The sequence below is a fragment of the Chanodichthys erythropterus genome, chromosome 6 (assembly GCF_024489055.1).
Source record: "Chanodichthys erythropterus isolate Z2021 chromosome 6, ASM2448905v1, whole genome shotgun sequence".
Lineage (NCBI taxonomy): Eukaryota > Metazoa > Chordata > Actinopteri > Cypriniformes > Xenocyprididae > Chanodichthys > Chanodichthys erythropterus.
This window is the reverse complement of record NC_090226.1, coordinates 25,901,649-25,913,337: the sequence shown is the minus strand read 5'-3', so window position 1 is coordinate 25,913,337 and position 11,689 is coordinate 25,901,649. Positions and strand designations below refer to the sequence as shown.

General features: G+C 36.1%; 1 long non-coding RNA gene across 1 annotated transcript; it reads right to left on the bottom strand.

Annotated features, from left to right (window-relative positions):
- Window positions 1-430: 430 nt before the first annotated feature.
- LOC137021170 (uncharacterized) lies at window positions 431-3,677 on the bottom strand. Its single transcript, XR_010895292.1, has 3 exons — window positions 3,621-3,677; window positions 792-920; window positions 431-641 (listed from the first exon to the last, which is right to left on the bottom strand). It is a non-coding gene; the product is annotated as an uncharacterized lncRNA (long non-coding RNA).
- Window positions 3,678-11,689: the final 8,012 nt, after the last annotated feature.

The following is an 11,689-nucleotide window of genomic DNA, read 5'->3' as shown; positions in this document are numbered from 1 at the left end:
AATGTAATTCTCATAACTAAATCAGTGAGTATGACCAAATCATACATATGTCCTAATGTGTAGATTTTTCTGAATTTTGAAAAGCCTTTGGATGGCTATTGCTGCTTGGAGCTAATTTATGGTTATTTGATGATTATTGTGTGTGTAGTTTAGAGATTTTTCTTACCTTGATCCTCTTGTGAAACAGATTGATCAGATTGAACAGGTGGATCAGTCTCTGCTGGTGCTGTTGTCTGAGATACGTCACTGTAATCCTCCTCATCACTTGGCATGGAATCACCTTGAGCCTCAAGTTGCTCTAAACAATTGATAAAAAAATCAACAGTTTATTGATTATACTTAGCATCTGTAACATATGATAATGTACAGTTTTTGCAAATATATACAGCACAGACACACACAGACCGTTCAAGTATACTCATACCATTTGGGTCAATTTCAATGTTGTCAAGTTTCTTTCCTTTGAAGTCAGACAGTGTTCCTTTCTCCATGGCCATTAGGACTTTACTCATTTTTGCCAACTGCAGTGTCCCCTCTGGTAACCGGTAATACGGTGACGGTGATGAGGTCATCACAGAGGTGGACACAGCACAGGGTGGTGATGAAGAGGATGCATCAGTTGTGGACGTGACTAAGGATGACTGTAACAGTTTGAAAATATAATTTGAATAAAAACAAGGTCTACAAGCAAAAGAACTAAGGAAACTATTAATTAATATTAAAATAATTAGCTGTTAATGGACTGAGGTGTTGATCACAGAGTATTGTGATGATGTTGACATATTACTCACCAAACAATCTTTTTGTGATAGCTGTTTAGCAATCGTATTGCATTCATTTTCAATTTCTGCCCTGTTAAAACGTTCATAGCAATCTTCATGATGTTTTCTTAATTTTGCCAGTCTTGATTGAAACCGCTTCTGTGGATATATAAAGAAGTATTTAGCATAAAGGGTTAGTTCACCCAAAAATGAAAATATTGTCAATAATTACTCACCCTCATGTCGTTCCACACCCGTAAGACCTTTGTTCATCTTCAGAACACAAATTAAGATATTTTAGATTAAATCCGATGGCTCAGTGAGGCCTGCATCCAAAGCAATAACATTTCCTCTTTCAAGATCCATTAATGTACTAAAAAACATATTTAAATCAGTTCATGTGAGTTCAGTAGTTCTACTTTAATATTATAAAGCAACGAGAATACTTTTTGTGTGCCAAACAAACAAAATAACGACTTCGACAATATAGTGATGGGCCGATTTCAAAACACTGCTTCGGAGCTTCACAAATCGAATCAGTGACTCGGCTCTCCTATCAAACGGCTAAACTGTTGAAATCATATGACTTTGGCGCTCCGAGTCACTGATTCAATAGGTTGTTTGCAATCACGTGGTTCTGGTGAAGCGCAAAATTCCGGTGGAGGGCAAGCAGTGAAAATTAGAATGGAAAAGATGGAGAAAAGTCCTTTCTGTGCTGGTTTAGAAAGGTTTAAACAGAAAATCACAACATATGTTGGCGATCCTTGTGTTATGAAGAGGAGAGACTTTTCCACTGAATTGAAAGACTTGATTGCCATCGAGGAGGCAGATATAGAGAATGTGAAGCTGCCGTCACGCCGCGTTCAGTTCTAGTCTGGTTTGTTTATATCGCGCTGCCTTTCTGCTAGTGAAGTCAAGTGCAGTATTTTAATTTTTGATTGTGAAAAATGTCGCCATTGTTGGTCATTTATGCTGAATCGAGAATTGTAATAGGAACTCACAGTATCGTTCGGGGCAAAAAAATGGACGGTAATACAATTTTCGCCTTGGTTGAGAAGGTGAGGAAAGACGACTTTTAGCAAATGTAATAATGTCACTAAATAAACCCACTGCCTTTCACTTAAAAAAAAAAAAAAAAAAAAACATACTTTTGAGTTTTGTATTTGGTTTTTGTGCAATAATTAATTAACATTATGTTTGCGAGTATGATCACTCGCTTGTGAATGATTGTAACTTGCACACAGCCACTTCAAAACTGTTCACAAGCTTCTATGGGTTTGATTTTGGTTGAAATTTGTTGAAATAAATACAAAAATACAGCGTGTTGGTGTCCGTCCCCTGATCGTGACCCTCCGATTCTCCTTATGGGGAAATATGGGGAAAGTGAATATTTACAAAAATAACATTAAAACTAGTTACATTTACACGCTTCCAACAAAGAAATGCATCGTCTTCTGTCAGCTTGTTAAATATTTATTTTATTTGGACATTTTCTACCATACGACGGCTGAAAGCAGCAGCGCGTGACACTATTCTCGTGGTAACCAGATCAACATTGTAAACAATTCTACAAAACTGAAGGGAAAACACCCAATTATAATTAAATAGGATAAAATATCTCCTCCTCCCTGCAAACGATAGCATGTAGAATGTTAATATTTAACCGAGTCAAAAACAAAAGGTAAGTATCCATATTAATTTCAGTATCAGCAGATGCAAAACGCTATAAAAAGGCGACAACTTTTAACGTTAAAAAATGAAAAGTTATAAAAAACGGTATAAGTTATGTAAACGATATAAACACCTTCTGGGTTCTCGATTTTAACGATTTGAGCAACTATAAACAATGCAAAACCTTTTGAGTTTTTGATAGGATTCCTATATAGAAACATCACTCCCTGCCCTCCAGACTCATTCGCGCTGCTGCTGTGACGTCATGTGCAAACAACCCATTCATAAAGCTCCAAAGCAGTGTTTTGAAATCGGCCCATCACTATATTGTTGAAAAGTCGTTATTTTGTTTTTTTGGTGCACAAAAATATTCTCGTCACTTTATAATATTAATATTGAACCACTGTACTCACATGAACTGATTTAAATATGTTTTTAGTACCTTTATGGTTCTTGAGAGAGGAAATGTCATTGCTTTGAATGCAGGCCTCACTGAGCCATCGGATTTAATTAAAAATATCTTAATTTGTGTTCTGAAGATGAATGAAGGTCTTACAGGTGTGGAACGACATGAGGGTGAGTAATTAATGACATTATTTGAACTAACCTTTTAAACAAACATAAAATGTACATTAACAATATTGAAAATAAAATTGTGACAATAACTAGGTAACTAGCAGAGGTGGGTAGTAAGGCGCTACATTTACATTCCGTAACTTTTGGTGCTTGAACGGTTAATAAACAGAACTGCATGTGTCTAAAGAACATTGTAGCTGGAGCTACTTCTCTCTGTTTATGTCTATGACGAGTCACACAGATACTGTGCTTCTCCGCAGTGGTTCCTTCCAGACCGGGAAGGAACCAATTTAACTTTTTACATTTCTGACAGAATATTATTTTGTACCATTTGGAGCGTTTACACAAAGTGTGCTGGATGAAGTGGACACGCACCTACAATCAACTAAAAACAAACCTTCTAATGCATCCTACGGTTTGCCAGCGATAAAGATCTTTTCTAGTTGAACACCTGTGCATCAGCTGTTAGTAGCTGCCTGTGTTGAATAGGGTGTTCAGTATTTTGGGGGCGGAGCAATGCAGGGAGGGGTGTGGTTGTTTGGGTGTCGATTTCAAATATCAACAGTTTTTCCCAGAAATCATCTAATAGTTGCTGCATTATGAGACAGTTACCGTTTTTCTTGATGTTCTTGCTTTGCCTGACTGCTTATGTGGACCACTGCTGTTCACCTCATCCAATCCAGGTGAAGAAACAGGAGCAGCACAATGGGGCTGGATGCCAGAAAAGGAACCAGTGAATATAAAAATCAGAAATGTTTGTATAGAACAGAAAAACTAGTAATTACTCTAGCTGTCCTACAGTAACTTTATCTATCACTCCTTTCCTTCTGTTAACACCCAGACACACTACTCACAAAAGAGTCAATAATATAGAATAATGATACAGATGTTTTAAAGTGGACTTACCGATCTCTGCGGACCTAAACTGATGGATGGCTTTTTATCAGAGGATTCAGTTGATGCTTGATTCAAAGGCTTGAGAAATATGAGACCACAATCACATGGTAACTAATCAGATAGTAAAAGATTATCCTGAATTACTGATCAATCTTTCTATCATTTTCTTGATAGTACCTTGACTCGCCATGGCCAATCTGAGTATCCGTGATTGAAAGTGATTTCTTCCCCTGGTAGAATGTCTCGCACAGCAAAGAGACACAGGTGAGGTTTCCTGCTCACTTCAAGGGTTCTCATTTTGCAAGTAGGATTTCTGTGTTCGTCATTTACAAGTCTTCCCAAGGAACCGTCTTCTTTAGATGCATCTATGCTATAAAGACATAAAATTATTACTCAATATTTGTAATCTTATATATGCTAGACATGTAGAGTTATTTTTAAGTGGAAACCCACCGCTCTGCATAAGTTGTATGTCTCGTTTTTAATCTACCCGATTCAGACCATCAGCTGATCATCAGGACACAGCTCTATGAACTCAACCGAGTGTGTCAGGTTAAGGAGACAAACAGAATCTGCAGAGAGGAGGGTCTGAGAACCACGGATCTATCGGACAGTGTATGGCAACATCCTCTCATTTGTCTGCATGTTAGATGCAGACAAATGCATCTAACATTCACCATTTTGTTCTCTTTTGGGAATACAGTTAAAAACGAATATTGATGACTCAAAGAAACTGCACTCAGCACCCTTCAAGTCAGTTCATGGTTGATTTTAAGTATTAAGGGTGTGTTCACACTTGGCATGTTTGTTTAGATTAAAATGAACCCTGGTGCCATTGCTCTTTTATGGCACTTTCTCACTGTGCGGTACGACTCAACTCGGCTCGGTTTGTTCTTCCACTGCAGTTAGTACCGCTTGGGATTATAGTCTGATCATTACAGTTGTGCTGCCACCTCGTCTACTGACCACAATAGAGGCATTTCTTTTTTCAAGTTGCATGTGATGGTCATTTAAAACAAGTCAATTAAAAAACACGAGACAGCAAACCCGCTAGAATTAAATCTTGCAGGTTTGCGATCCAATCTAGTGTCTCTACTACATCAATCCAACAGGTCTGTACTCACCACCAATTTCTGCCACGCCACTGAAACTCAAACAGGAACGCGTTCTCGGCCTCAGTGTAGTGTTCAGCTCGGTCAAGACTCTCTTCTGAACTCAGAAGTTCACCTCTGTATTCAAGAACAAAATCACCTCTGAAAAAAGCTCTAGTGGTGAAAACTCCACGCCCTGAAGAGGAGAAAAGCATTAGATTCAGCAGTTTATTAAAAGTCAACTATCATTTTGATCATTACTTAAAGTTCTCTGCCATATGATGTACATTATTTGTAAAAGAGAAATTACTGAATGAAAATAGTCAATAGCCAGGCAAATTTCTAAGTATGCTGTGCTTTTTATACATTACATTATACGTTAGTCTTAAAATTATACAGTTAAAATTTTTATACTCTTTCATACATAAGCAATATTATCTTAGCTTTATATAGTTTAGAATAGAGTGCTGCAGCGATGACGTATTTTTGCAGGTGATCCGGTAGTTCACATCCCCCTGGTTCCCTCAACTAAAACCCTATATGTTGTTTTAACTGGCTTTTGTATTGCTGCAGAAACTAAGCTTAAGTTTGCCTATTAAATACACCACAGTTGCAAAACTTCATCGTCCTCATGATTAAGCTTCAACAACTCGTCTAGAACGTGTCTGTGTTGCAATATTTTATAACAATAACATGCATCGCTTCTGGATAGTTTGTCTTTGTGGTGTATGGATGTTTATGGATGGTTTTTGGCTTTAGATAAAGAGTTTTTTTGTTGTTGTTGATAAATGTGCCTCCAGGAACTGTAAAACTTTAAAAATCCATCTCCCTGTTTAATAAGTATAATGTTTTGCATTCTTATAATGTATGTTTGAATGGTTGTGTACAGTGTACGTCCCTAAATCTACCTCTAAACACAACGAGGCTGTGAAAGTGACTAGTGAGTAGATGACTTTATCTGTTCAGGTGACGATTTTTAATGTCCCAGACAACCTCTGTCTCCCATTTAGACACTTATTAGCAACTGCCTTTAAAGTAAAAGCTTTTTTCTTTTTTTTTTAAATCACGAGAGGGTATTGTGTATATTGTGTCTTAGAAAAAATTGAAAAAGCAGCCCTTACTTCAGGAATTTAACCAAAACCCAATAATAATAAAAAAAAAAAATAAAAAAAAAAACATTGATCATGTACATGATCATGCACAACGATATACTGATAGCTCCAAAAAAAATAATCATCTTATTGAAGGTCTTACGGGTATGGAACGGCATGAGGGTGAGTAATAAATGACATTATTTGAACTAACCCTATTATAAAAATGATCCATTGTCCTGGTTTACATACAAACCAATAACCACCTACCAAGTTCAGTTCACCCAAAAATGAAATTCTGTCATTTATTTCTCACCTTCATGTCGTTTCACACCCGTAAGACCTTCATTCATCTTCAGAACACAAATTAAGATATTTTGGATCAAATTCAATGGCTCAGTGAGGCCTGCATTGAGAGCAAAATCATTTCCTTTTTCAGTGTTCAGAAAGCTACTAAAGACATATTTAAAACAGATCATGTGACTACAGCAGTTCAATACTTTTTGTGTGCCCAAAATCACCCATCACTAGATATTATTGAATAAAGTGGTTATTTTGTTTTTCTGTGCACAAAAAAATATTCTCATCACTTCATAACATTAAGGTTGAACCACTGTAGTCACATGACTGTTTTAAATATGTCTTTAGTAGCTTTAGAGGTCTCACCGAGCCATCAGATTGTATCAAAAATATCTTAATTTGTGTTCTGAAGATGAATGAAGGTCTTACAGGTGTGGAACAACATGAGGGTGAGTAATTAATGACAGAAACTTCAATTTTGAGTGAACTAACCCTTTAAACTACAAGATTTTATTTGTAAAGCAGGTTATTCTGCATTAATGACATCAAGACCAAACCATTCATGTATATGGTTAGTCATAAATACTTGCCTTTATATTTGCTGATGAACTGCTCTTGAAGCCCAGGCTTATCAGTTCTATGGGTCATGTGATCCTCTGCATCCTGCAGAGGTGTTTTACGCCTTTTGCTTTTCAGCATTATTTCTGGAAAAAAAGAAATAAAAAGAAATATAAGGTGAATGGATTAAAAAAGCATTTTTAAAAATCTTTTTGATCTTACTGGAATTGTTCACCCAAAAATGTACATAATTATTGTACTAATCCTCATGTTGTTCCAAACCTGTGTTGTGTTTTTCTGTGGAACACTAAAGTTTATCTTTAAATGTAATACAGAGCTCTATGCAGTGACAGCACATGTGACCAGTCTAAAACAGGCATTTAGATTAAAAAAAACAGCAATATCATTGATGCCAAAAACCATTGTGACCAGATGATTGATGTCAATCCATATTCATATTAATTTAAAAGCTACAGATTTTCAGTCAGTAACCTGATAGATTCATATGGACTATTTTGTCTGCTTTGGAGCTTGACACACAGAATAAAAAATACTATAAAGTGTACTGTCATTGTGCAAAAAAGCTCTGTGAAGATAAATAAAAAAACATGGATACTTTTGTGTTCCACTAAAAAAAAAAAAGTGTAAATAATGTATTACATAAAATTAAAAATGACATCAAATAATAAAAAATGAAAATTAATTATTTCAAATTACAATACATACCGTTGATATTTTACAAAAATTGAGAAAAACAGGCTACCACTGATTAAATTGTAGAATCTAAAGAGATATTATATGAAATATAACAAAATTATATTTGCTGATCAATGCCTACAAATAAGAAATAAACTGTTTTTTTCCTTATTGCAAAAAAAAAAATCAAATGAGAATCAAACTCAAATACAATCGAGAAATAAAACATTAACAGAAAATAATTTAACCACTAAAGTAAACATACATCTTACTAACTTTCACAGTGTATTTTAGTTATCATGCATTTTCGGGACAACACTTGATCTCACCTCTCCAGCGTCCATTGATGGGGGTTGTCGTCTTTTTCGCGTCAAGCAATGCCATGTGATTGCATTTCCCGGGAAAACACATCCACAGCTGACGTGCGTGCATGACGTAGTTACGTATTTGGATTTCACGTTGAAATTGTGACTACATTTATTTGACCTAATAAATATTTTGGCAAACACCTAGATCTTTGTTTGATTTATTCACAGTACTGGTTCTTCAAACTTAAATAAAAAAATAAAAAATAAAATAAAAACGGAGGCGTACGTCTTTCTAATGGACAGAGCACATGATCACTTTTAAACGATCTCTTTGGAACACATATCTTAATTTTTACTAATTCTATTTAATCAAATGTTTGAGTTAAAATCAGGGAGATGTGTGGATTATTTCGAGGCTCTAAAATAAACTTTAACGTGCACTTTATTAACAGCATTTTCTTTCAATTTTTTTTTTTAATTTATGGTATTTTATATTAAATATAAAGGAAGGAAAAGCTGCTAGATCTTGTAAAAGTGCTTTAAAAACGCATAGCCACGACAGATTTTTCCATCATTTGAGCAGCACTCGTGATCTCTCCTCGGAGCTCATCTCACTCTGCACTGAAGCTGCTGCGCTGCTGCTGTGGGGGATGGGCGGGAGGCGCGCGCGCGATCAGAAGCCGGTGGGGGAAGGGCGGCGAGTCACTCAGTGTCACTGTCTGCAGCTCTCAGCTAGGGCTAGGGTTAGGGTTAGGGTTAGTGTTAGGGGAGCAGGGGTTTCACATCCAGTGCCTTTTAAAATCAAAGTAAGAACAAAATAAATCTGTAAACAAACATGTAAACGTCCCAGCTTGAGTCATGATTCTTTTAAACACTTTTTATACTAAACACTGTAACTGCTCTCTCTCTCTCTCTCTAAATATAAAACAATGTTTGCTGTAACTGCTCTCCTATTATATATTCTCATTCATATGCATCCTTAAGATGTAAACCAGTATGTGCATTTCTTAAAACAGTTCATACAAATAACAGCACACAATGAATTACCTGCAATAGCCTGTAACCAGCTCATAATCCTTATATCAGTGTCATCAGAATGACAAGTCCTTGTATCATTGTTCACAAAGACACTCTGACAGTATTTTCAGAAGTAATATGGATACGATTTTGATGTCAGTGATTGAAAATACACAAGACTGCACTTTATCTGTATGGCGTACATTTCAACAGTATGAACACGTCACTCTAGACTGGATGAGACAGGATTCAGATATACTTTCTGGTGGTCTGTCAAAAAATTACAGTACCTACAATGTCATGTGATATAATGACAGCCAGTGTCACAGATCCTCACCAAACCATCCATTCCAGCGTGATGAATATGATCCTCAACTGGATGGAACTGGAATAAATACTTTGACTGTTGCGATCATCCCAATCGGACTTATGATAGCTGCCTGAATTATAATAATGCTCTGTTCACTGTTGGACAGAGGAGAACTGATAACAAAGAAATGTTTCAAGGGTACCCCAAACAAGTGACGAACCTGGCTGGAACATGCTTGTTCAATGAACACTTGTCAGTGGTGTTGTCGATTACCTGAAAGTTTTCATCATCATTGTTTGTGTGTTGTCTGCAGCAAGTTTCTGTATTTGGGTGAATATTTGCAGCAAGTGTGTTGTCAAACTGATCAAGATGTTTTGTTCATTTTTTCTGTTTGCATGTGTTTTCTTCAGTTGTGCGCGGTGATCTCTCTCAGCCACTGTAATATTTACTGTATAATGTAAAATGCAAGTAGACTGCAGTAACATAGCATTACATCAGTCTACAGTTTATGTAGTGAACAGTACATAGTGAACATTGTCTGATTTCACACCTGTTCTGTCTACAAACACATCTCCCATCATTCGGCTATTTTGACCCGTCTCGGCCTTAAGGTCATGACTGAGAGCATGATCTACAACAGTGGCTCTTATTTCCATCAGAAACATCTCAGTCTTGGCCTCTTCTACCTCTTCCTCTGTTCTCCTCCGTACCCTTCCACCACACATCCTTACTCCTTCTTCTGTCTGTTGACTCTGTTTGTGTCCTTGTTGTTCATTCATGTTCAGAGTGTGTAACACTATGTTGTGCTCTGTCTGTGCCTCCCAAATGAGATGGCATCTGAGATATTTTAGAGAACTGTTGAACATTGCTTGAATTACATTCCCCTTCATTATTGAAATTCAAAATTCATCCCTGCAATTTAATAATTCAGGACAAAAAAAGTCTAAAAGAAATGTATAGAAAATATGCTTGACAGTTTATGACTAGTTCAACCATTTTGCATTTAATGGCTTATGAAAATAAAAACTATTTGACACCTAGTATATTTTGATGAACATGACATAAGCAAGTGATAATGTAGGAAACATCTGACACTTGTACATCAAATGCATGAATGTACCAAAGCATTTGCAATTTGTTCAGGAGAATGAGAAACTGCATTTATGATGTGAACAAGAGACTATAATGTGGATGTTGAACAAGTAAGAATTTTAGTTGTGATTGGAGAAATGCACCAAAGTGAGAGAAACTCTTATATATAATATAATATAAAATATAAAATTATTATATTATATATAATATTAATTATTATAAATATCATATATAAATATAAATAATTATATTATATATAAAATATAAAGAGAATGTTTGCTGTAACTGCTCCTATCTATATAATATTATAATATATTTTTTTACATATCTTTATTATTTATTTTTTATGTTACTATTTGTGTACTGTATTGTCTCTTGTCTCTGATACTAATGGAGGAACAGCAGAACGCAAAGTAGGAGAAAACACTTAAAGCAAATAAAATCACTCATAAAAGCAAGCGATTTTGAAGGTTTTCAAATCTTTTTGTTGCTTGTGTATCTTATTAAATAAACTCATATGTATAAATCATCATACTTGACGGATTAAAACAGTTGTCCCTCCGCTTTTGGGAGGAAATATGTATTTTTCATATTCACATGACGTAATGTCTGTCGTCCCCGCCTCAAACTCGTTCGTACATTAATAAACTGTAGTTACAGTACGCGGATATAGTCTCCGTTAGGCGGGGGCGGGGCAGCGCGATCTTTACACACACATTGATGCGAGAGCAAAACTCCGAGGATTAAAAGTTAATAATACATGCCAATATAAAGCATAAGAGCTCCTGCAAATGAGTCTATTTTTATTTAAACACAAATTATTGTGAATATTTCTCAAATTAAATGTGGATTATATGTCAATTCATTCATATTCATGATAGTTTTTGCCTCCGCCATCTTTATTGGTGACGTGTTGGTCTCTGATTGGTCAGATCACCAGTCCCGCGCTCGTAGTATCTTCCTGCGCTCTGATTGGTCAGAATCCCAAAAGTGTGTATCTTTCCGGAAGTGCAGTTCTCCTAGAGGGCGCTGTGTTATACACACTTTAGTGGGGGGCATACACACTTTAAGTACACAAATCACATAAAAGTGAATTTTTGGGACAAATGAGATTTTAAGCCAGGAAACCATTTTAGAGCATGCTGAATGCCATTATATGGTCAAACAAATGAGGACATACAAAATGTCCCAAGTTTTTTTGGTGGTCCCCAGTTTACTGGTGTGTATCCTGGTGAATGTACCCAAAAGTGACATAAGTAGGTACACACACACACACACACACACACACACACACACACACACACACACACACACACACACA